The 27,692-nt window shown below is 45.9% G+C and overlaps 1 long non-coding RNA gene across 1 annotated transcript; it reads right to left on the reverse strand.

The window, feature by feature from the left end:
• Nucleotides 1–3,859: 3,859 nt before the first annotated feature.
• LOC141086432 (uncharacterized) lies at nucleotides 3,860–25,992 on the reverse strand. Its single transcript, XR_012231592.1, has 3 exons — nucleotides 25,811–25,992; nucleotides 5,426–5,708; nucleotides 3,860–4,141 (listed from the first exon to the last, which is right to left on the reverse strand). It is a non-coding gene; the product is annotated as an uncharacterized lncRNA (long non-coding RNA).
• Between the last annotated feature and the right edge of the window lie 1,700 nt (nucleotides 25,993–27,692).

Genomic DNA, 27,692 nt, shown 5'->3' on the forward strand with positions numbered 1-27,692 from the left:
TGTCTGTGTGTCAGTCTGTGCGTCAGTCTATGTGTCTGTAGTGACAGATTGTGGTCATTCGTCGGATGGGACAACTCTCCCATCCAAATATGATGGGAGAGTTGTCCCATCGTCAGGCGAATGACCACAATGGGTTAAAAAAGGACACATTACATACATGTAACAAACAGTACATACAACACACAACATGTATTACATACTCACCACATACGTCTTGCGCCCGAAACCTTCCCTCGCTCACCTGCAAATAAAAAAAAAAAAAAAAATCCCTGGTCCGCCGCATTGTAGAGTGTCCCACGATGTCCTCCGGTGACATACTGCAAGAGTTAAATTTCTCCTGCAGTGTTCGCTGGTCGCCGGTAGTTTCCTGCCATTCAATGAACTCCGGGATCTCACTTTACGGTAATTGACCTGTCTGAATTGCCGTAAAGTGAGAGTCCCGGAGTTCATTGAACTCCGGTAAACTTTCACGCATGCGCAGTCACACTGCAGGAACTTTCTCCTGTCAGTGTCACTTTGAAGCCGTGGAGAGCAGTCACATCTCCTGATGTGACTGTTCTCCACTATAGATCGTCGTGGGACACTCGATATTAACTGGATTACGACAGAACAGGTGGTATTTTGGTGGTTTTTTATTTTATTTTTTTTTACAGATGATGGTGGTGTATTGGTAAGTATGGTAAAATTAAGCTAATTAAAAAAAAATTTTTTTCTGTTTTTTTTTAACAATTTCACTATAGGATTAATAATGGATCAGCGTCTTATTGATGCCTCTCCATTAGTAACCTGGCTTAATGTCACCAGTCAATCAAAGGTGACATTAACCCTTTATTACCCCACATCCCGCCCCGCTGTGCCAGGGGGGGGCAATATCCATGGCCCCTTCCTCGGCTATGAATACCAGCCTGCAGCTGTCGACATAGCCTTTCTGGCTATAAAATATAGGGGGACCCTACGTCATTTTTTGGGGGGGTCCCCCTATTGTAATAGCCATCAAAGGCTCTGCTGACAGCTGCGGGTTGATATTCATAGCCTGGGAAGATTAACCTCTTCCCAGGCTACAAAAAATCAGCACACAGTTGCTGGCTTTTCCTCTCTGGACTTGAAAATTGGGCGGGAGCACACGCCATTTTGTTCAAGTCCAGACAGGGAAATCCAGTGACTGGGGGTCCAATTTTTAGAGCCTCTGAAGGGGTTAAGCTTCACAGGCTATGAATATCAGCCCACAGCTGTCTGAAGAAAAAGCATCAATCGAAATCAAATTTTTAAACCAATAGAGGCCTGTATTTGGAGAGACACCCCAAATGAAAGTGGAATCAATTGAAAATGAGGCTTAGTATTGTGTGTGGCCTCCACGTGCCTGTATGACCTCACTACAACGCCTGGCCCTCAAAATAAATACCACCCCACACCATTATTACTGACCCACTGCCAAAACTGTCATGCTGAAGGATGTCGCAGGCAGCAGGTTCACACTCAGCACGTGACAGAGTCTGGAGACGCCATACAGAGAGATCTGCTGCCTGCAGCATCTTTAAGCATGACATGTTTGGCAGTGGGTCAGTAATGGTGTGGGGTGGATTTTCTTGGTAGGGAGACACAGCCCTCCATGTGCTTGCCAGAGGTAGCCTGACTGCCATTAGGTACCAAGATGAGATCCTCAGACTCCTGGTGAGGCCATATGCTGGTTCGGTTGGCCCTAGGTTCCTCCTAATGCAGGACAATGTCAGACCTTATGTGGCTGGAGTGGCAGCAGTTCCTGCTAGATGAAGGCATTAAAGCCATGGACTGGCCTGCCCGTTCCCCCGAATCCGATTGACCACATCTGGGACATCATGTCTTGCTCCATCCACCAATGTCACGTCGCACCACAGACTGTCAAGGAGTTGATGGATGTTGTAGCCCATGTCTGGGAGGAGATCCCTCAGGAGAACATCCGCAACATCATCAGGAGCATGGCCAGGCATTGTCGGGAGGTCATACAGGCACGTGGAGGCCACGCACAATACTAAGCCTCATTTTTACTTTTTTCAAGTTTAATTTATGATGTGTCTCCAAATCCAGGCCTCCATTGGTTCAAAAATTGGATATCCATTGATGATTTTTATGTGATTACGTTGACAGCACAATCAACCTTGTACTAAACAAAATATTTGATGAGAATATTTAATTCATTTACATATAGGATATGTTATTTGTGTTCCCTTTATTTTTCAGAGCTGTGTATACATAACATATAGAGATGTGTGTGTCTCTCTCTCTATATATATATGTATATACTGTATATAAACTAGAGGTGTGCCCGATGCTATCGCATCGGGAGGGAAGTGTGTGTACGTGTGTGTGTATGTGAGTGTGTGTGTATGTGAGTACAGGCGGCGGTGGGGGGGGGTCAGCGGCAGCAGGTCCAGCGATGGGGGGGCCTGGTGGCAGCCAGCAGGAAAGCTGCAGTCTTTCCTGCCAGCTGTGACAGGGGTGGGTGTTCTGGTACCATCACTGGGTTATTTAAATATGGCGGTCGGCGTACTTACGGCCTGCACAGTTGATATTTTTTAATTTCAGTTTCTGTATGATAACCAAATAAATATGAAGATGTTAATTACATATTGTTATCCATTGTAGATAAGGGACATGCCAGCTATCTGAGACCCGGCCTATGAGGCCTACAAAGATAAATATACAAGGGATATGTGTTGGATCAGAATCTGCCGTCAGCTTTATCCTGATTTTGATGGGTACACCGGTGCCCTGCAGCAGAAAATTAGTAAGTAATTTTTGGTATGTTCTTTAAACATAACGACTATTCATTTTAAAACGTATTGCAAGGATCCTAATGTGTTGTGATTTTTAATTTTAGCTCATGATGTGAAGCAACGTTGGAGATCAGTGCGAGATCGATTCCAAAAAATACAAACCAAGATTGGGAAAAGTGGTTCATCACCGTCCAAAATCCACTTCAGTCTCTATGACGATTTGAGTTTTTTGCTAACCAGCAGGACTTTGAGGAGGTGATTTGTTAGATATAATTTGAATGTGGTAATGATGGCTAAAATTTGAATTATTACTGAAGACTTGTTTTTCTTTTTTTATCACAGCACTGATGGAAACAATTCGCCTCCTGAAGATGCCAGCCAAGAGCCCGCAGGATCCACTGATTCCATGGATGGGTCTTCATTGTGTGGACCTGACTCTCCATCTACTTCTGTTGTAGCGTCGGCTGCGTCATCTTCTGGGACGGCATCTTCTTCTGAGCCCCAAAATACTCCCGCCCCAAACACTGAAAGAGCTGCCAATCTGGTGTCACAGCCCAAAAAAAGCAAACCCCCCCAAAAAATAGATGAGACAACTAAAATGGTAAATGACACCATCGATCTCATCAACAAATCTTCATGGGAAGATCACTTAGATTTCTTTGGTGCCAGCATAGCCAGCAAGGCTCGGTTACTGTCACCAGAAAGGCAGACAAAGTTCATGACAACTGTGAATGCTATACTGTCTGCATTCGAGGACCCTTCCCCGATAGCATTATTACTAGACATTGTTATGGGGGCCACACAGAGTGCGCGGGCAAGGCCTCCACCACCACCAGTGCTGCCTCCACAACCACCACTGCCACCACCACCACCACCACAACAGCGTGATGACCAACGCTATCAGCGGCCTAAAATTAACTATGCGTACTACAGTGATTCTAACTCTGAACACATGGGTTACAGCCCAGAATACATCATGTTAAATTAGTTTACGGGCCAAAGACAAGCAATAAGGCAGGTACATGATGATAAACTCTTCCATAAAGTTCAGCGTTGCTGACACCAGACCTGCTATCATCTGTTTGTGAGACCATATTCCTTCTTGTAAGGCAACAGTCTTGTTTGTTGCACCAATTAATTATTGTTGAAACATTATATATTTAAAAAAAGAAATGACTATGTTGGTCATAAAGTCTTTATTGTTTTTGTAATAAAGTTATATTTTCAAATTTTTGAGTAGTATTTTTGGAACAATAACATAAGGGGTATATACCATTCTTTTTTTGATAAAGAACATAACATTTGTAGGAATTGTCTTTGTCTTCGGATCAGTTTTCTTTCCTCCTCTGCTGGTCCGGCTGCTCTTCACCGACACAGGAGTATTGCAACTAAGATAAAAAAAAATATGGGCTAAGGTCCCGTTACACTAAGCGACGATCCGGCGCTCACGAGAACTATGTGACCTGGTAAAGATCGCTGGTACGTCGCTACATGGTCGCTTGTAAGCTGTCAAACAGGCAGATCTATTCAACTACACAGCAAAAATACGGCGATCCGTAACGACCTCGGCGGTCATTGGGACCTTGTCACACAGCAGCTATTCTGACGACTCACACCTGCTTCCCTGAATTCTGCGCCACCATCGAGGTCGCTCATTGGCAGCAAACACAGCAATGCATGCTGGCCAGCGGGACACCAGCAATCCAAAAATGGACAGGACATTCAAGCACGATCAGCGATATCCAGCTGGGGGGGGGGGATGGTCGCCCATATCCGTCACATGTAGCGAGATTGCTGGCGAGGTCGCTGTTGCATCACAACAGCTGTTTCAGCGATCTCGCTAGCCATCTCACTATGTATGATGAGGCATTGTAGGGAAGGTGACCTGACGGACGGACAGACTTGTCAGAGTGAAGAAGGAAAGGTTTGCACAGTGTAGGTAGGTGTCAGTTATTACAGTGGGGAAACAGCTAGGAAAGTGTAGTGGACGTGCAGTACCTGGGTTGACCATTAGAGGGCAGGGAGGAGTGTAAGCAAAGGACTTGACATCAGCTTAGGGCTTAGGAAACCATTGGTCATGGGGGGCGGAGTTATAGGGAACCAGGAAAGGTATAAATACTGAGGGAGGGTTCCAGAAAGTTCCAGTCCCCAGGGGGAGCTCTGGTGACAGGAGGACTACGACAGTTTGTGCACTCTGAGGAGAACTGAACCAGGGGGACTGAGGAGAGAAAACGTCAGGGGGGTGGTCCTGACAGGAAGAACCGCAGAAGAGACGAGACACCGGGTGTGGGACACCATATTTGACACGACGCCTGACCAGTAAAATTGCTGTTGGTTTACGGGCCTAAGGCGGCCACAGTGACGGACCTGTCAGGAGCGTCAAAGAGTGAAGAAGGGACGGTACATGCATGTACATCCCTAGTGTGAAAGTACGTTGTGTTTAACGGGCCCTGGAAACGGAGGGCCGTGAGGTGAAGAGAAGTGCGGTGTACTGCAGAGGCCGTCAGGCGGACGGCGAGTGAAATAAACTTGGACCTGTTGCACCCAGAACCTGCCTCCATCTTGTCTCTGTTTTGTCTCTGCGCGGTATATCGAGGGACCACCCCCCCCAGCTCAGCCTACCGACCCTACAGCCTCAAAAACAATATTATTTTACACATAGTGTTGCTTACCTGGAGTCTTTGCTGATTCAGATAATTGAGCAATACTCCCAAAGACTGGATGCGTTGTGGCCTGCGTAGCCATACATTAGTTTCACCATGTTCTTCGCCTTGCTGTGTGCTTCGTTGTTCACTACGCTCATTTTCATGGTTACTACTCATGATGGTGAAGGTGTGTGCAGATTCCAAAATGGAAATTGATGAGAAGAGGTTGGACTAGGAAATGACATCACATTTTTTTTTTCTTTTTTTGAAGTTTCTTCTCGTTATTTAGCTTACAGACAGACAAATCAGCCTGAAAAATGCAAGCAAAACCGCATAAGAAATGCATGAAATCAGCATAGAAACTGCATCAAAAAATGCATCAAAAACGCAGCAAAACCGCATTGAAAAAAACCGCACTAAAACCGCAATACAACCACACTGCGGTTTCTGAGAGGAGATGCAGTTTTTGTGCAGAAAATTCTGCACACAAATCTGCAACATGTGCACATAGCCTTAGCTATTTTCTATGGGTCTAGGACTGCGCGAAAAAAAACGCAAAAAAAGTGCGTTTTTTGCGCAGAAAACACGTGGAAAAAAACGCACGTTTTCTGGGAAGGATTCAGGATTTTATGCAGAAATTTTCTGCATACGTGTGCACATAGCCTTAATCCCATTTGTTTGCTGAAAGTCAGGTATCTCAGCGTTAGTCTCAGACTTAGGCCGGGGTCACACTGGCGAGGAATACGGCCAAGTGAGAGGCGCTAAAAGCACGCATTAGACACGGACCAATGATTCTCTATGGGGTCCCTCGCACCAGCCGTATATTTCTCATCCGTATTCTACGGTCCGTGCCAATCGCAGCTTGCTGCGATTGTCAGCATACTACGGCCGTAGTACGCCAATGCAAGTCTATGGGTGCGCAAAAAATACGGATTACACACGGACCACACATGTGACTTGCGAGAAACACGCACCAGGTGTCTTTTAGCAAATCCAGCAATTCAGTGCGCGATACAGTAAACTCACACTGACAGGTTTAATAAAGAAAGAATAGATATAGACACATAGAATACATATATATATATATATATATACACACAGTCATGGCCAAAAGTATTGACACCCCTGCAATTCTGTCAGATAATATTCAGTTTCTTCCTGAAAATGATTGCAAACACAAATTCCTTGGTATTATTATCTTCATTTAATTTGTCTTAAATGAAAAAACACAAAAGAGAATGAAGCAAAAAGCAAAACATTGATCATTTCACACAAAACTCCAAAAATGGGCCGGACAAAAGTATTGGCACCCTCAGCCTAATACTTGGTTGCACAACCTTTAGCCAAAATAACTGCGACCAACCGCTTCCGGTAATCATCAATGAGTTTCTTACAATGCTCTGCTGGAATTTTAGACCATTCTTCTTTGGCAAACTACTCCAGGTCCCTGATATTTGAAGGGTGCCTTCTCCAAACTGCCATTTTTAGATCACTCTACAGGAGTTCTATGGGATTCAGGTCTGGACTCATTGCTGGCCACCTTAGAAGTCTCCAGTGCTTTCTCTCAAACCATTTTCTAGTGCTTTTTGAAGTGTGTTTTGGGTTATTGTCCTGCTGGAACACCCATGACCTCTGAGGTAGACCCAGCTTTCTCACACTGAGCCGTAAATTATGCTGCAAAATTTGTTGGTAGTCTCCTGTCTTCATAATGCCATGCACACGGTCAAGCAGTCCAGTGCCAGAGGCAGCAAAGCAACCCCAGGGAACCTCCGCCATGTTTGACTGTAGGGACCGTGTACTTTTCTTTGAATGCCTCTTTTTTCTCCTGTAAACTCTATGTTGATGCTTTTGCCCTAAAAGCTCTACTTTTGTCTCATCTGACCAGAGGACATTCTTTCAAAATGTTTTAGGCTTTTTCAGGTAAGTTTTGGCAAACTCCAGCCTGGCTTTTTTATGTCTCGGGGTAAGAAGTGGAGTCTTCCTGGGTCTCCTACCATACAGTCTCTTTTCATTCAGATGCTGACGGATAGTACGGGTTGACACCGTTGTACCCTCGGACTGCAGGGCAGCTTGAACTTGTTTGGATGTTAGTGGAGGTTCTTTATCCAACATCCGCACAATCTTGCGTTGAAATCTCTTGTCAATTTTTCTTTTCCGGCCACATCTAGGGAGGTTAGCCACAGTGCCATGGGCTTTAAACTTCTTGATGACACTGCGCACGGTAGACACAGGAACATTCAGGTCTTTGGAGATGGACTTGTAGCCTTGAGATTGCTCATGCTTCCTCACAATTTGGTTTCTCAAGTCCTCAGACAGTTCTTTGGTCTTCTTTCTTTTCTCCATGCTCAATGTGGTACACACAAGGACACAGGACAGAGGTTGAGTCAACTTTAATCCATGTCAACTGGCTGCAAGTGTGATTTAGTTATTGCCAACACCTGTTAGGTGCCACAGGTAAGTTATAGGTGCTGTTAATTACACAAATTAGAGAAGCATCACATGATTTTTCGAACAGTGCCAATACTTTTGTCCACCCCCTTTTTTATGTTTGGTGTGGAATAATATCCAATTTGGCTTTAGGACAATTCTTTGTGTTTTTTCATTTAAGACAAATTAAATGAAGATAATAATAGCAAAGAATTTGTGTTTGCAATTATTTTCAGGAAGAAACTGAGTATTATCTGACAGAATTGCAGGGGTTTCAATACTTTTGGCCATGACTGTATATATATGCATTCTATATGTCTATATCTATTCTTTGGTTTCTGTTAGAAACCCTGTCATAGGGCTCCATTATATGTCCATTTTGCAAGCCTGCGAGAAAATCTCGCCATACGGATTACATACGGATGCTTACATGCGCAAAATACGCGACCACACCTTGATTACGGATGACATACGGAGCACTGTTTAGGGGCCATTCATCCGTATTACGCATGTAAAATACTGACTGTATTTTGCGTCGGTTAGTGTGACCCCGGCCATAGCTTCAGGATTTCCCCCATCAATAGAAACCTTTCCTAAAATATCCACCGATGCTATAAGGGCTTTACAAATATTGACCATAAACATTTCAGTTGGATAATTATCTGAAGGTGGAATATCGTCAATTGGCGAATTATGAGCATTATTCGCTTGACTCGCATTGACTTTGTTCAGTTGAGGTAAAGATTTCCTTGTGAGCCCAGGATTCCCATATCTAATAGAATCTTCAGAGGAAGAGTGATTAGATGAAGTTTCATCAGACTCTACCTCATTAGAAAAATCACTCCCCCCATACTCCGAGGAATCTGACATTTCATAAATCTCTTCTGAATAAATATTTTCCAAACCCTCCTCATCAAAAGACAGATTAGAGTAATACTCCTTTATTTTAATGTTAATCTGTTGTTCATTCTCCCTGTTATTATTAGGGGCTATGGAGGATCCACATCTGTTCCCAAACTGCAATGTGTCTCTAGTAGTAAGTGAATTGCTCAATTGTTTGTTATTTTCAAAATACCCCTTCATTTGTCTGCTATTAATTATACCTTTGTAGGGGGGTTTAATATCCTCCCTGCTCTTTATAATATTATGAGGCTGAGATGCTATGTCTGATGGCTGCATTGTTATTCCTTCCATCCCATAAGACTGATCAATAGTGTCATTTCCTTTGATATTTCCTTCCTCTTCATTATTGGATTTGTGAAAGTGGGCTTTCTCCCCATATCCCCGCAGCACACCCAACTGATTCCCTGCCAGCTGATCAGAAGGGGATGTCCCCCGCATACACTGCAGCGGTGTCGCTCTCCAAATCCGCTACGTACCTGCATCCAGCGTCCCACCTCCACTGCTGCCGGCGGCTCTTGGAACAAATACCGCCGCATCATACCGGAGTCTTCCCCCTGAAGGCCTCCAGTGAGGTGATGATGAAGTCCCGTCGTGCAGCACAGAGGCAGAGACACCGGTCCCTGCTCCCTCCCGCAGTGTCCAGGCAGCAGGAATCACCGTGGACTCCCAGCGTCTCTTCAGATCTTCATTAGCTGATGTCGGGGCCACGGGGACAGCAGGAATCTTGCGATCTGATGTCCGACAAGCTGGCTGTGTTTTGTGGAGCCCCAGCTTTGCCGGGTTACAGCAGGAGACCACAGCCTGAGGCGAAGGCTTGATCACTTTACTTCCGGAGGAGGGGAGGCCTCCACAGGAATTTCTTCCTGTACTTCTTTGTCCCAGAAGGAGTTTTCTTCCCTGGATCTGCTCCTTTCTTCTTATTCCCAAGGCTAGGCATAGTCCACAAGATTTTCCAGTCAAATATTCCAGCTTTAAGTTAGCTAAGGTAGCGTTAAATAGGGGATATGCAGGAGCTCCTGTAAGCAGGTCTGCTCCCGTCCCCTGCAAACCACGCCCCTACTTGTTGATTTCCGATCACTTGAATCTCCAGACCAATCTGCATCCACATAACCTCTGAGAGTGAGATCTCCTGATGCAGATATCTTAAGATTTAGCATTTGAGTTTCTTTTAGACATTGAAGAATTCTCTTAATTGCATTCCAGTCTCTTTGGCGTGGTTTGCTTACACATCGGCAGAGAATTCCGACTGTGGCTGTGATATCCAGACAAGTTGTGGTTGCTTAATAGCTGTCTACAAATATCTAAAGGGCTGTCACATTGTAGAAGGATCAACTTTATTCTCATTTGCACAAGGAAAGACTAGAAGCAATGGGATGAAACTGAATGGGAGCAGACACAGATTAGATATTAGAAAAAACTTTTTGACAGTTAGAGTGATCAATGAGTGGAACAAGCTGCCACGAGAAGTGGTGAGTTCTCCTTCAATGGAAGTCTTCAAACAGAGGCTGGACAGACATCTGACTGGGATGATTTAGCGAATCCTGCTTTGAGCAGGGGGTTGGACCAGATGGCCCAGGAGGTCCCTTCCAACTCTACAATTCTATGTACAGAAGCACCCCCACTGCTTGTCTGTAACGCCCATTGCTGGGTAGCAGATCTTCTTCTCCTTCCAACTTTAAGTAGGACGGATCCATTGGTGTTGAGGCACCTTTGGATTCTGACATTCCAAACTGGTTTAGTATTGCAGAAATTTTAGAACTTTGGTTGAGAAGAAAACGCCCATCTTCCTCTCTCTGGATTTGGATTCCCAAATAATATGTCACATTTTCAAGGTCCTTAGTCTCAAAGTGCTGGCTGAGAATTTCACCTAGCTTTGCAATTTCTTTTTCATCTTGATGACGCATGATTACATCGTCTACATATAGGAGAACATACATACACTACTTTGCTACATTTTTTGTATACAAATATGGATCAGCTTGAGATTTTTTAAATCCTTCATTCATCAAAACTTTGTTAATTTTCGAGTTCCAAGCTCTTGCCAACTGCATAAGTCCATGGACAGATTTTTGCATTTTACAAACAAGGTGCTCTTCACCCTTTTTAAAATATCCCTCAGGTTGGCTCATGTACAACTCTTCTTCAATGTCACCATGTAGGAAGGCTGTTTTCATGTCAAAATATCTCACTGTCATCTGTTGAACTGCAGCGATGGACATTAAAGTTCTGAATGTAGTTTGCTTCAAAACTGAAGAAAATGTAGCATCATAATCTTCACCATACCTTTGCGAGTGAACTTTACCTTCTGAGTCATATTTGTTTTTGAAGACCCACATACATCCGATAGCTCTTTTTCCTTGTGGTAGCTCAGTAAGCTCCCATGTCTGGAGTTGGTGAAGGGACTCCATCTCTTCATTAGCAGCATTTATCCACTTCTGCTTCTTGTGGACAGGCATTTTTTGCATCTCTTGCCATGACTGTAGCTCTGGTTCAGGAAGAGTTCTGACCATATAAGACAGACATCTAGCAAGGATACCTTTGTTTGGCCTTTCTGATCTCTTGACTGGAGGTTGACTTGGTTCTTCTGTGTCTTCCTTGGTGGCTTCAGAGCTTATTCACACTTCAGTGTATTCCTTTTTGGCATCTAGGTTTGGTGATTGAGATTCTTGTTCTTGCTTCTTAGTGTCATGATCCAGACTGTGTTTTCAGTCCTGTCTTTCAATGTTCCCGGTCTGGACATTTCAGGGGTTAACTTTTCTCAGCCTCAGTCTGGTTTCTGGTTTACAATTAAGCTCCACTGCATCCTGCAGGTGGTGCCAGCTATAGTTCTGCCTTTGGTATGTGTATCTGACTCTGGTATATCCTGATTTGTCCTGCTGTGATCTCTGACTTGCCCTGTGTCTGTTTATTCCCTCTGTCTGTCCTAACTCAGTGTTTCCCTGTAAGTTTGTTGACTCCCTGGTTTTGACTTTGCTTGCATTTGGACCTGCTTCTGACTTTTGTCTTATTCGCTTCTGACCGTTGATGATTCCATGGCTTGTTTCTGACCATGTGTACTGCTGTGACCTCTGGTACTTCTGCTCCTGACTGTTTCTGACTCAGCTCGTCTGACCACTCTCACCACCTGGTGGCGCTTGTGCTGCTGCTCCGTGTTGCTACGCTGTGTGTGCAACCTCTCTTCCCTCACCAGCACCCCCTGGTGGAGGTTGAGCTATACTGCACTGTAGTAGCATGACACTTAGGTTGAATAACTGGTGTAACTTCATGGAATTTGAGCGATACAGAGTTTTCATCAATCACGACTTCTGTGATGATTGTTACTGTGTTGATCTCTGGGTGCAGAATTCTGTATCCCTTTTGATTTTTGCTATAGCCCACCAGGACTCCTTGCTTTGCATGTGATTGCCACTTGGAACGTTTTTCTTTGGGACCATACATAAACATTTTGCTTCCAAATATCCTAAGCTGCTTCAGATTAGGCTTCTCGCAGTTCCATAGCTCATATGGAGTTTTAGTTGTGGCTTTGCCTGGGTCTTTGTTTTGAAGATAGCAAGCTGTCATGATGGCTTCTCCCCAATACATTGTAGGTAGATTTGCATCAAACAACATACTTCTTCCACTTTCACAGAGAGTACGGTTCTTTCTCTCTGCAATGCCATTTTGTTCTGGGTTGTACGGAATGGTAGTCTGGAACACGATTCCATCCTTTTTCAAAATGGTTTGCACCTTGCCACTTGGATATTCAATTGCATTATCAGCATGGAGGGCTTTTGGCATGCTTCCAAATTTGTAAAACACTACACCTAGATATTCTTCAAGTTTCTGTGGAACTTCATCCTCACTGTTAAGCAGGTAGGCAACTGTATATCTGGAGTAGTCATCAATAAATGTGAGAAAATATCTCTTCTTGCTAGGAGTTTGAACACTCATTTGACCGCTTACATCTGTATGTATCAGATCCGGTGGCTGTGCAGATCTAGTGATGCTTATTTTAGGAAAGGATTTTCTGGACAGTTTCCTTTTAAAACAACTAGTGCACTTCATCATTTGACTACACTGGTTGATTTCAATACCATTTGCAAGTTGAGCTAGCTTCCTTAATGCTTCTGGGTCTCTGTGCCCAAGAACTCTGTGCCAGACATGGATACAGTTCTTACGCAGATCTTGCCTAGCACTGTACACTATTTCTTTGCATTTTACCTGATAAAGTTGATCTTGGATTTTTCCTTCTGCAAGAGTGTGACCCTTCTTTGAGATGATGCAGCTGTTATCTTTGCGTGAGCTTTTTACTGACAGAAGATTGATTTCAAAGCTGGGAACATAGAGAGCATCCTTTATTGGGATCTTTTTGCTTTGTGCCGAGGAAACTGGACAGTGGAGGTAGCAGTCTCCTACTTCTTCTGAAGTCATATATTGACCATTAGCTAAGATGACCTTTTCTGACTTGGTTTCATTAAGGTCAGTGAAGAAATCCTTGTTATTTGTCATATAACTGCTTGCACAAAAATCTATACACCATATATGCTTTGCAAATGGGCCTGTACTGGTATTAAATGCAGCTTCAACACATGCAGAATCTTCCTTTACAGCTGTTTAAACCATTTGATGACTGTTCTGCTTTTTAAGCTGACTCATTCTTGCTTTTCAAATTCTGCAGTCTGCTTTAAGGTGGCTGGGATTTTTACAGACAAAACATTCACAAGTTTCTCTTATATTTAGGGAAATACTGTTTCTGCTCTGGATTCATTACTGCTGCTTACATGCTGCATTTTTCTCTTGAATTCATCCACAAGTTTGCCTTTAACATACTCTAGTGTCAGCTCATCATCTGGCCGTGCATCTAGTGCAGTCACAAGTGTATCATAACTCTCTGGGAGACCACTTAGTAGAAGTGCAGCAACATGAGAATCTTTAATTGCTTCTCCAACACCCCTGAGACACACCACAATCTCTAGGGTGATTCTTATATAGTCCTGCATATTCTGTCCATCACTTAGCTTAGACTGATACAGCTTTCTCATGTGATAAAGCTTATTGCTGAGATTTGATCTTTGATTCAGTTTCTGTAACTTATTCCACATCTCCTTTGCAGTTGCACACTTGCATATATGCACAATCTGTTTATCATCTACACTGAGGGAGATTGTGATTTGTGCTTTCTGATCCTTCTCTAGCCAATTATCTGGTAATGAATGATCAAAAAGGAATAAATTCTTGGACTTTAAGTGCGTTGCCAGACAGATTCCATAACCACACAAGGTTAAAAAAGTTAACCCTTTAATCCCTACGCATTTCGAAGCATAACGCTTCTTCTTCAGGTGTCAACCCCTGAAGAAGAAGCGTTATGCTTCGAAACGCGTAGGGATTAAAGGGTTAACTTTTTAACCTTGTGTGGTTATGGAATCTGTCTGGCAGCGCACTTAAAGTCCAAGAATTTATTCCTTTTTGATCTGTGGTGCGGTTCCGCTGTGGACCGTTGGACGTGCAGCAGACTGACATACTATACAGGCTTTACTTTCTCTTTGAGAAGGTGAGTATAATACTTTTAGTATTTGTACATTTTACCCGGATAAGACCCTATTGCGCTCTTGTTTCAACCTTTTAGTGAATACAATTTCTGGTAATGAATGAGGCACTTGTTCCTGAGTATATTTCCAGGTACTTTCTCTTATGAGCAGCATCTTCACCTTGAATTTTCAGGACTGGCTAGTTCTGGTTAGTGAGGCTTGGCACTGAGAAATTGTCAGGATTGCTGCTAGTGGACATCTTCCTTTTTGCTCTGTACTGCTTTTGCTTTGGGCCCCTGTTGTTATGTTACTCTGGGGTTCTGTGTTACTCTGGACCCATAACCAGTTGGCAGTGGATTTCTCAGGATACTCTCCAAGCGTGTGACAGCAGAGCTTCTTTATTCAGGAACAAACAGGAACAATATATGATAAGCTTAATAGATCAGGAATAAATCATTTCTGTGTCTATCTGTTGAGCATCTACAGCAGGCTGCTTCTCTCATACACAAACACAGGAAAGCAGGAAATACAATCACATTCTCTCCCTGTGTGAGCCTCTGGGAGCTTTTTTTGTTCTAACTTTATAAACAGCATACAAATCTAGCAACTAAACACTCATAGTTAGGAATTGAGTTGTTGCAACAAACATATTCCAACAATGATTTACCTCAAAATATTCTTTTTTTAATGGGAGTCTGTGGACTCAGTAAGAGAATTACTGTTAGTTTTCAATAGGTTGTAATGTAGTGCATGATATTTGATTCCCTGTTCCATTTTTCGATGTATTAGGTAAGATGGTATATGGCCCTTCAAGACCATCTTTTTTTTTTTAAACCAGTTATTTTTATTTAGGTTTCAAAAGATTTTAAACAATAAACAGTGGATATCAATATACATGTAACAATTCACATATCTTGTAGTAATACAATCAAAGCCATCCCCCCCTCCCCCAATACTCCTTATGCCTTGTATACTTGAGAGTCTTAGCAATCATATCAACCGCCATCCAGGCGGACCATATTTTTTCGAAAGTTCTTTCACCATGCCTACGCCTGTAAATGCTTTCCTCTAAATACATTACCGTACGTGTCTGAGCAATAAATTCCCTCCTAGTGGGGGGTTCCGAATCCTTCCATTTTCGTGCTATTAGTTTGCGTGCCACATACAGCAACCTCGCTAGTGCCACTTTGTAATGTTCTGAGACAGGTATCCCATCCACCTCCCCCAAAACACACAGCACTGGATTCCTGTCGAGCGTACATGCATAAGCTCTCTCAATTTTGTTGATAACGACCAGCCAGTATGCCACCAGCCGCGGACACGACCATAGCATGTGTAACAGTCCGGCCTGGTCTGTGCCACATCTAGGGCAGCTAGAGTCTCCCCTCAAGCCCGCCTTGAATAGGACCAGCGGTGTTTTGTATGTTCTATGTATTACATATAATTGGGAGAGCCGTGCCTGCTCACTTAGAGAAATCTTCGGGACATATTCAAGAATAGCCTCCCATTGTTCTGTTGTGAGGGTACCCACCTCCCTCTCCCATTTACTCTTTGCAGTGAGGTGATTGTCCCCCAGATAGGAGTGTAGTAGATCATGATATATGCTCGATATAACTCCCCTCGTCCCTCCCTTCATACACACAAAGTCTAGTACAATGTCGCCCTGAACCGTCATGGCTCCCAATCTACACTGTGCCCTCCAAGCATGTCAAAGCATATAGTATTAAAACCCCCATACCGAAGGCAAATCAAATTCCTCTCTCAAAGGTCTTCAGGTCCGTTCCACTCTGCAGCTGGCACACATATCTCACTCCTTTCGCCTTCCAATTGCCCATTTGACGCAGTTTATTAAGTTCCGGCAGATGCTCATTGTCCCACACCGGTGAGTACCTAGTCAGCTCATCCACCCCTCTGATCCTTTTAATGGTGTCCCATACCTTCTGAATCATGCCTATGGTAGGATATGGTGCTCCCAGTTTCTTAAAGGTACCATCCTCTAGACCCTGGATAAGTGGGCGTCTCCCCGTCACATGTACCAGCACCCGGTGAGCTGCTCCTCCACAATCGAGCTCTCTCCATCCCCTGACATGCTGGCCCTGTACTGCCAAGAAATAGACCCATGGATTTGGTGCAGCCAGTCCTCCCTCTTCCTTTCCTTTTTGCAGAGTTCCAAATTTAATCTGTGCCTGCTTCTTGCCCCATATCAAGGATCTGAAGATAGAATCAATGCCCCGAAACCGTTTTTTTGGTAGCCATATTGGCGAATTTTGCAAAACGTACATTAGTTGTGGCATAAGGACCATCTTAATCAGGTTAGTTCTACCCGTTACCGTTAAAGCCAATTTGCACCATGCACCTATTTTCCCTTTAAATTTCTCTAGCAGAGGAACCAAATTCAGACCCGTGAATCGGGACAGTGGAAGAGCTACCCATATCCCTAGGTATTTAAACTGTGATACTAGCTGGAGTTGTTTCCCCCTCTCATCTATCTCCTCCGCTTCTATTGCTCTATCCACAGCCATGACATAAGACTTGTGCCAATTTATCTCCAGTCCCGAAATGCTCCCAAATTGTTTAATTACATCCATCTCGCACCCCAGTGTCTCTCCTGCACTTTCCAAAAACAACAGGATGTCGTCGGCATACAATGATATTTTTTCTTTCAGCTTCCCAAATTTAAATCCGACCACTCCCCTCTCAGCTCTGATCTTGGCCTCCAGGGGCTCCACTGCCACCGCGAACAATAGCAGGGACAGCGGACACTCCTGCCTTGTGCCCCTATGCAAGTCAAACATCCCGGACTGTTCTCCATTCACCTTAACTACCGCCTTTGGGGATGAGTACAATAACTTCACCCAGGCCATGAACGCGGGGCCGAATCCCATCAGTTCCATGATTTTCCATAAGTATTGCCATTCCACGCTATCAAATGCTTTCCTTGCGTCCAATGACATCACTATTCTCCTGCCACCATTATCAGCAGGCAGTTGCATATTAAGAAATAATCTTCTTAAGTTAACAGCCGTGGAGCGGTTAGGCATAAAGCCCGACTGGTCCTCGTGTATAATGGTATGCGCAACCCCGGTGAGCCGGGTGGCCAGGATCTTAGCGAGTATTTTGACATCCGTTGTCAACAACGAAATGGGCCTGTACGACTCCGCATCCATGGGATCTTTTCCCTCCTTCGGCAGAACTACTATCACCGCTTCCTCCATTGATCTCGGCAGTGCCCCGTCACTAAAGCCTCATCAAACACAGATTTCAATTTCGGAGCCAGCAGTTCCACTAACTCCCTGTACACCTCCCCAGGTAGACCATCAGCTCCCGGGGATTTGTTATTGGGCATAGACAGTATTGCACATTCCACCTCCTCCACACTCACAGGTTCTTCCAACTTCAACCTATCTTCCTCAGACAATTTAGGTAGTGAAATGCCTTCCAAAAATTTCTCCACATCCCCCTCTGTGTCCCGTGCTCTCGAAGTGTACAGTGCCATGTAATATGTCTTGAAGACCTCCAGTATGTCCTTTGTGTCTGTCAGAGTCGCCCCTGTTTGATCTCTCAGTTTATACACCCTGGAAGACTCCCTTTGTGCCGCAGATATCACCGCCAACAAGTGACCCACTCTCTCTCCTTCTTCAAAGAATTGGGCTTGCTGAAATGCCCTTTTCCTCTCAGCTTGCATCATGTGCAGTTTATCAACTGCCTCCTGAGCCAATTTTAGTCTATTGTGAGCTTCACTCGTTGGCGCCAAAATCATGTCTGCCTCCGCTCTTGTCAGGTCATCCTTTATTTGTTGATCTGCCAATTTAGTTTTGGTCTTACACCTCGCAATCTCACTTATAAAAAGTCCCCTCATAAACGCCTTCATGGCATCCCATACCGTTGTGGCCTCAGTACTCCCTTTGTTCATTTGGAAGAAGTGCTCTAGCTCTTTGGTTATGCCACCCATGTCCACCACTTTAAGCCACGTCGGGTGAAGATGCCAACCTTCCCTCTGACTCTGAGCAGATCTCACCAGAAGGGTGACCACCATAGGACCATGATCCGAGAGAGTCCTCTGTAGGTATTCCACCTCCCCCACCATCCCGTCCATAGCGGTATCCCCCAAAGCCAGGTCTATCCTCGACAGTGTTCCATGTGTTGCCGAATGACATGAAAAAGTCCTCTTACCCTCATTTCGTACTCTCCACAGATCTACCAGCCCAAGTTCCCCTACATACTTGCCAAAGGCAGTCATCCTGTCCTGTCCAGCTTCCGTACCTGCCGGTCTTACTTTATCCCAATAATCATTCATAGTGTTGTTAACATCTCCCATAATCAACAACGGAGTCTCCCCCCATCTGCCCGTCAGTTCCAGTACTTTTTGTAGTTTCTTTTTAGAGTAAGGTGGAGGGATATATAAAGCCACTAAAATCATTTTGTGTCCGAACAATCTGCAAGCAATCCATACATACTGCCCTTCACTGTCTACATGCACTTCCAGCTCTTCATAATGTGTGTTTTTGTGTATTAGGACTGACACCCAGGGCCGGACTGGGACCAAAAAGCAGCCCTGGCACGAAAAAAATTCACCAGCCCACATACAATGAATGTCCTCACTGCACACACATTACACACTCACACACACTACTGCACACACACTACCGCACACACACACTACAGCTACCGCACACATACACACACACACACACTACAGCTACTGCACACACACACACACACACTACAGCTACCGCACACACACACACACACACTACAGCTACCGCACACACACACACACACACACACACACTACAGATACCGCACACACACACACACTACAGATACCGCACACACACACACACACACACACTACAGATACCGCACACACACACACTACAGATACCGCACACACACACACACACACTACAGATACCGCACACACACACACACACTACAGATACCGCACACACACACACACACTACAGATACCGCACACACACACACACACTACAGATACCGCACACACACACACACACTACAGATACCGCACACACACTCTACAGATACCACACACACACACACACACACACACACACACTACAGATACCGCACACACACACACACACACTACAGATACCGCACACACACACACACACTACAGATACCGCACACACACACACACTACAGATACCGCACACACACACTACAGATACCACACACACACACACACACACACACACACACATACAGATACCGCACACACACACACACACACTACAGATACCACACACACACACTACAGATACCGCACACACACACACACACACTACAGATACCGCACACACACACACACACTACAGATACCGCACACACACACACACACTACAGATACCGCACACACACACACACACTACAGATACCGCACACACACACACACACTACAGATACCGCACACACACTCTACAGATACCACACACACACACACACACACACACACACACTACAGATACCGCACACACACACACACACACTACAGATACCGCACACACACACACACTACAGATACCGCACACACACACACACACTACAGATACCGCACACACACACACACTACAGATACCGCACACACACACTACAGATACCACACACACACACACACACACACACACACACATACAGATACCGCACACACACACACACACACTACAGATACCACACACACACACTACAGATACCGCACACACACACACACACACTACAGATACCGCACACACACACACACACTACAGATACCGCACACACACACACACACTACAGATACCGCACACACACACACACACTACAGATACCGCACACACACACACACACTACAGATACCGCACACACACTCTACAGATACCACACACACACACACACACACACACACACTACAGATACCGCACACACACACACACACACTACAGATACCGCACACACACACACACTACAGATACCGCACACACACACACACACTACAGATACCGCACACACACACACACTACAGATACCGCACACACACACTACAGATACCACACACACACACACACACACACACACACACATACAGATACCGCACACACACACACACACACTACAGATACCACACACACACACTACAGATACCGCACACACACACACACACACTACAGATACCGCACACACACACACACACTACAGATACCACACACACACACACACACTACAGATACCGCACACACACACACACACTACAGATACCGCACACACACACACACACTACAGATACCGCACACACACTCTACAGATACCACACACACACACACACACACACACACACACACTACAGATACCGCACACACACACACACACACTACAGATACCGCACACACACACACACTACAGATACCGCACACACACACACACACTACAGATACCGCACACACACACACACTACAGATACCGCACACACACACTACAGATACCACACACACACACACACACACACACACACACATACAGATACCGCACACACACACACACACACTACAGATACCACACACACACACTACAGATACCGCACACACACACACACTACAGATACCGCACACACACACACACTACAGATACCGCACACACACTCTACAGATACCGCACACACACTCTACAGATACCACACACACACACACACACACACACACTACAGATACCGCACACACACACACACTACAGATACCGCACACACACACACACTACAGATACCGCACACACACACACACTACAGATACCGCACACACACTCTACAGATACCGCACACACACACACACACACACTACAGATACCGCACACACACACACACTACAGATACCGCACACACACACTACAGATACCGCACACACACACACACACACTACAGATACCGCACACACACTACAGATACCGCACACACACACACACTACAGATACCGCACACACACACACACTACAGATACCGCACACACACACACACACTACAGATACCGCACACACACACACACTACAGATACCGCACACACACACACACTACAGATACCGCACACACACACACACTACAGATACCGCACACACACACACACACTACAGATACCGCACACACACACACACTACAGATACCACACACACACACACTACAGATACCGCACACACACTCTACAGATACCGCACACACACACACTACAGATACCGCACACACACACACTACAGATACCGCACACACACACACACTACAGATACCGCACACACACACACACTACAGATACCGCACACACACACACACTACAGATACCACACACACACACACACTACAGATACCACACACACACACACACACACTACAGATACCGCACACACACACACACACACACACACACACACACTACAGATACCGCACACACACACTACAGATACCGCACGCACACACACACTACAGATACCGCACACACACACACACTACAGATACCGCACACACACACACACTACAGATACCGCACACACACACACACACTACAGATACCGCACACACACACACACACACTACAGATGCCGCACACACACACACACACTACAGATACCGCACACACACACACACTACAGATACCGCACACACACACACACTACAGATACCGCACACACACACACACACTACAGATACCGCACACACACTACAGATACCGCACACACACACTACAGATACCGCACACACACACACTACAGATACCGCACACACACACACTACAGATACCGCACACACACACACTACAGATACCGCACACACACTACAGATACCGCACACACACTCTACAGATACCGCACACACACACTACAGATACCGCACACACACACACTACAGATACCGCACACACACACACACTACAGATACCGCACACACACACACTACAGATACCGCACACACACACTACAGATACCACACACACACACACTACAGATACCGCACACACACACTACAGATACCGCACACACACACACACTACAGATACCACACACACACACACACACACTACAGATACCGCACACACACACACACACACACACACACACACTACAGATACCGCACACACACACACACTACAGATACCGCACGCACACACACACTACAGATACCGCACACACACTCTACAGATACCACACACACACACACACACTACAGATACCGCACACACACTCTACAGATACCACACACACACACACACACTACAGATACCGCACACACACACTACAGATACCGCACGCACACACACACTCTACAGATACCGCACACACACTCTACAGATACCGCACACACACACACACACACACTCTCTCTTCTGTGGTGCAGAGGAGGCTGATGTCCATATGCAGCTCCTCAGGTTCTAGTGCTCACAGCAGCTCTGTCCCCTCACCTCCCCCGATGCAGATCAGAGCAGAAGACGATGTCACCGTGCTGGCTTGAGCTGCTTCCCTAGCTCTCCCTGGAAGCACAGCACTCACAGGCAGGTACTACCTTTAATCCTGCGTGCTGCTGGCTCTCTCCACTGTTCTCTGATGCTGGTACTTTCCAGCATCAGACAGAGAGGCAGGAGTCCTGTGCGTGCTGCTGCGGGTGCCTTTTCAAACTTCTGACAAGGTCCAGTGTGCGGAACGAGCTCTCCCGCTTGCCTGCACTGAGGAGGGCAGCAGCGGCGCACAGTCACGGACGTGGGGCACGCTCACGCACTGACGCCGGCAGATGCGGCCCTTGTCAGCGCATGCGATGAGAGGGAGCGCGCACACAGAGCCTAGTTAAAGGTTTTAAAGGGCCAGCGGCCCATTTCCTAGTTCAGAGCCACCGGCCCACCGGGAATCTGCCCGGTTCGGTATATTACCAATCCGGGCCTGCTGACACCCCCCTGGAGTACGAGGAATAAGTAGAATGATATGTCTTTAGCATCCAGGCTCTTGACAACCAGTGCATAGTGTCTCTAGTGAGATGTGTCTCCTGCAAGCATGCGATCATAGGTTCACAGGATTTGATATGATTCAGAACAGCCGCCCTCTTAACCTTATCAGATATACCACGCACATTCCAACTTAACATCCGAACAGTACGGTTGCTCATTGTGCATTAGAAAGAACAATCCATCATCATCAAGTAACATCATTACATTGTGGTCCCAATCATACCCGGTCAAACAGCATGAAAACCCCCATCTCCCTACAAATCCGCCCCACCCACCTCCCCCATCCCTCTCCGCTTCCCCTCCCCCCACCCTTCCCCTTTTGCAGTTGTCACTCTCTCCCCAACGTGAGAGTGGGAGCTCAAAGAACCTGAGCAACTTCTCAGTTTTCCGCACTTCAACATGCGTCGTGTCCTCCTCCATCATTGGCAGCCTCTCCGCCATATTGTCAACAGTATGCATAGTCCCGAACCATTAGTCAAACAATTAACCATAATACGTAGATCCCAGTGGGGAGTTCTCCCCCTCCTCTGCGCTCCTATTTCGCAGAGTAAAGCAGCGCCACAACCCTGTCCAGTGATCAGTCTAGCAGGGTCATGTGGTCATATTGCCATTATCTTCTCTCAATTTGCTCCGGTTGCGCTCCAACCACGAAGCAGCCTCAACCGGTGACGGGAAAAAAAATGACCTTTCCAAAAGCTTCCACTCTTAATTTAGCAGGATAAATTGTAGAGTATTTCAAATGCAAAGAGCGGAGCTGTTTCTTCACTTCGCCATACCGCAGTCGCAACTTTTGCACCTCGGCTGAGTAATCCGGGTATATTTCGATTCGTTTGCCCTCCAGGTTAAGATCTGTCAACTTTCCAGCCTTTCGTAAGATAGTGTCCCTGTCTCTGCAATTCAGGATTCTGGCTAGCATCGTGCGAGGTCCATCTCCCGGCACTGGGGGTCTCATGGGTACGCGATGGGCACGCTCCACCGCAAACACTCTCGACAAGTTATCAGCACCAAACTTGTCCAGCAGCCAGGTTTCAATAAAGGCTGTGGGGTCAGCACCCTCATCTCTCTCAGGGATGCCCACAATGCGCAAATTGTTCCTACGTGACCGGTTTTCCAGGTCATCATTTTTATTGGCTACTACCGTGATCCTCTGAGTGTGCTGCTGTTGTTGTGTCTTTTGCACTGAGGTTAAGTGATCTTCTGTTACACCAACTCTGTCCTCCACCTCAGTTAATCTGGCTGTAACTTTCTGCATAGATGTTTTTATGCCTCCCATTTCTTCTTTCAAGCAATTCACCTGCTTTGTTAGAGAAGTTAAGGCAGTCTTGCAGTATAAGACAGCTTGGAATACATCCCGCAGGGTGGGCTCTGCTACATCTGCACTTTCAGCTAACTGCACAGTGTCACCATCCCCCTCTTCCTCCTGCTCCAGCTCTGCATTCAGCACAGGCATCTCCTCATCGTCTTCCTCCTCATCTCTGTGCTTCTCACTCCCTCCATTTCCTTCTTCATCTGTCTCTAGGCCCCTCACATACCTGTTCAGCCGGGCTGAGACTTCCAGCCTCTGTGCAAAGGCTGTGTTTCTTCTTCCCGCCTCCTCCTCTCTCTCAGCACCATCTTGGACTGAGGCACTGCTGCAGGCTCCGACATCTTTCTGCCTTTTGCGGCCCATGTCTGTCTCTCTGAGTCTGGCAGAAGCTCGCCCCTGACTCCTGGGACCTTCAGACATCTGATCCTGGTAAAGGAATTAGCTGGTTTGGGCTCTGTGCAGGATAATTGAGGCTAATGGTGGCAGAGAAACACAGCCACCCGACTTCTCACATCAAGAGCTAGGCCCCGCCCCAACCTTCTCTCCAAGACCATCTTTAGATGAGTCCCACAATAGGGACAATAATCTGGATGGAGGATATGTTATAAATTAGAAAGAGTCCCTAGGGTGTTTGCAAAAAACCTTCAACCTCATTGTGCACTTTGATGGTAATGTACATAATTGTCAAAGCGTGCATGTAAGGAGCGAACTCAGGAGGTGAGCCCGGTCCATATGTGGTATACGCTGGCTGTGTATGCAGCTCCCATATACCTTGTAATAGTAACAACTGAAACTAGCTTCTGCTGCCGATTATCTCTTACAGCAGCATTTAACCCCTTCCCAACCTGTGACATAATATTACCTCACAGGTTGAGTCCCTGTGTATGATGCAGGCACGGGTGGTGAGGGAGGGATTCATCAGAGAAAAAGCTTTGCAGGAAGTACAAAGATGGCAGAGGACTGGGGTAAAGTTATTTTCTCTGATAAAGTCCTCTTCAGACTGTTTGGGACATCTGGAAGAATGACTGTCAGGAGAACACAAGGTGAGCGCTACAATAAGTCCTGTGTTATGCGAACAGTAACGCGTTCTGAGATCATTCAAGTGTGAGGTTGCTTTTCATCCACGGTAGTAGGTTCAATATCCAATTCAGTACAATTTTGCTTAAGAACACTGCCATGAATAAAGAATGGTATTCAAACATCCTCCAAAAGCAATGTCATGCCCTCAGCTGCAGGCTCGGTCTCCGCTGCACAGGGAGACCAGCGCCTATCTCGCAGCTCCACTGGTACTACTCACCCTGTCCGTGGCTCCAGACGATCAGCGGCTCCTTTCTCTGCTAAGAACCTGCTTCCTCTCGGCAGGTGTCCTGGTAATGCTCTTAGAAGGCGCGCACAGCTTTCTGCACATACTTAAAACAGCAGGGCACCTGTTCTCTATTAGGGCTGTCTGTACTGTGATGTTCTGTGCATAAAATGCATCCTCCCATTGAGGGAGGTGCCTGAGCAACGTGTTTATTCTGTGGGATTGTTGTCTCCCATTCAGGCCACACTGTAGAGCTCTGCATGCTAAGGCTAGTGTTGTCTTTATACTAATAACTCTGTCTCCTCAGAATCCTCTGCTGGCAGTTCCCTGTCCTGGATCCTTCTGGACACTCCGGTTTCTACCACAGGCAGACCAAGGCTCTCCTCTTGGAACCATCCATATAGCTCTGCCGTCTAGATCAGCTTTTCTGAGAATACACAGAGCTTCCGGGATTCTCGCCACCTCCTCCATATGGTCTGTACGGGTCGTCCCTCTGGTCTGGTAGCATTAAGGTCACGTGGTGTTGCGATGGGGGAATCCCTGTATAGGGGTACACCTTGCCCGGTGCTCCACTATGTGGTTCTGTGTCATGGTCCAGAGGGTTCTTCCTTCAGGCACCTTTTCCGTTTGTTTGCTTCCTTTAATAAACATTCTTGGTTTTTGAAGCTCATTCTCCTGTGTCTTGTGTATCGGGTATACAGCTACCACTGCACCATCAGTGGTCTAGTGAGTCCACTATACATCTTCACGCCCTGTGGGCATAACAAGCAACTTCTCCCAACAATGCAGGACCAATTTGGAGATGATAAAACCTTTTTCCAGCACGTTTGAGGCCATGTCACCAGGCAAAAATGAAAACTAGGTGGCTCGGTGAAAAAAACATTGAAATTTTGTGTCCATGACCAGGAACCTCCCCAGATCTCAATCCAATTGAGAAACTGTGGTCATTTCTCAAAATGTGAGTGGACAAACTAAAACACAGAAATTATGATGAGCTCCATGCACTAATTAGACATTTGTCTTCAGCTTCTGTGCCAAAGCCTGACTAATATCCAATATGTCAGGGCGAATTGCAGAAGTCTTGTAAAATAAGGGTCAACACTGTAAATATTGAGTCTTTACATAAACTTGATGTATGTGTCAATAAAAGTTTAAAAACATTTGAAATGCTTAGAATTGTACTTCAGTAACCACCGAAACATCTGCCGAAAAAGTCTAAAAACACTAAAGCAGTTAGGGGGCGTTGTATGTTCTCCTCAGGATACGCACGGAGGCGTATTGAGGCCATGGGAGTGCATGGCAGTCATAGGAGTAACTGTGATGGTGAGACAGTGACTGGCGTCAATGTGAATGGCCGGTATGTGTCGCAGAGATGGAGGATGTCCTCTTCGCTGTAAGCTCAAAATGTTGTTTTTCTGGGACCTGTAGTCCCATAAGTGTTTGTTTAGTTTTAAGGGGGGCTTATAGGGTTAGTCGGTGAGCTGGGCGGTACTGGCTAGTCACACACACACCCTAACTATTTGGGTGGCTACAGTGATATAATGTGACTGAGGTCTGGTCAAATGGTCTGTGATGTAAGGTCCTGAATGGCCTCTGTGTTGGAAGGTCCTGAGAGTAGGATTCGATTCCTGAAGAGCATGGGGTGAGGATCTGCAGAGCCTGTGATGGGTACTGGGTTGGGGAAGCTACCATCCTTCTGTGGGTCTGGAACTGTATGGTGGCCTCGTGAGCAAGGCATTGTCCGGGACAGTGATCCCAGTTAGGCAGCTTACCTGGAAACCAGGACTGACAGGAGGTCAGTGTATGGAGCGGAGCACCAGGAACCTCGAACAAAAGGGGTTACTATGAACTGTGCGGTCATCCACGGTAACTAGTC

Source organism: Dendrobates tinctorius, unplaced genomic scaffold (assembly GCF_039654945.1).
Source record: "Dendrobates tinctorius isolate UK_male_01 unplaced genomic scaffold, ASM3965494v1 ptg000032l, whole genome shotgun sequence".
Taxonomy (NCBI): domain Eukaryota; kingdom Metazoa; phylum Chordata; class Amphibia; order Anura; family Dendrobatidae; genus Dendrobates; species Dendrobates tinctorius.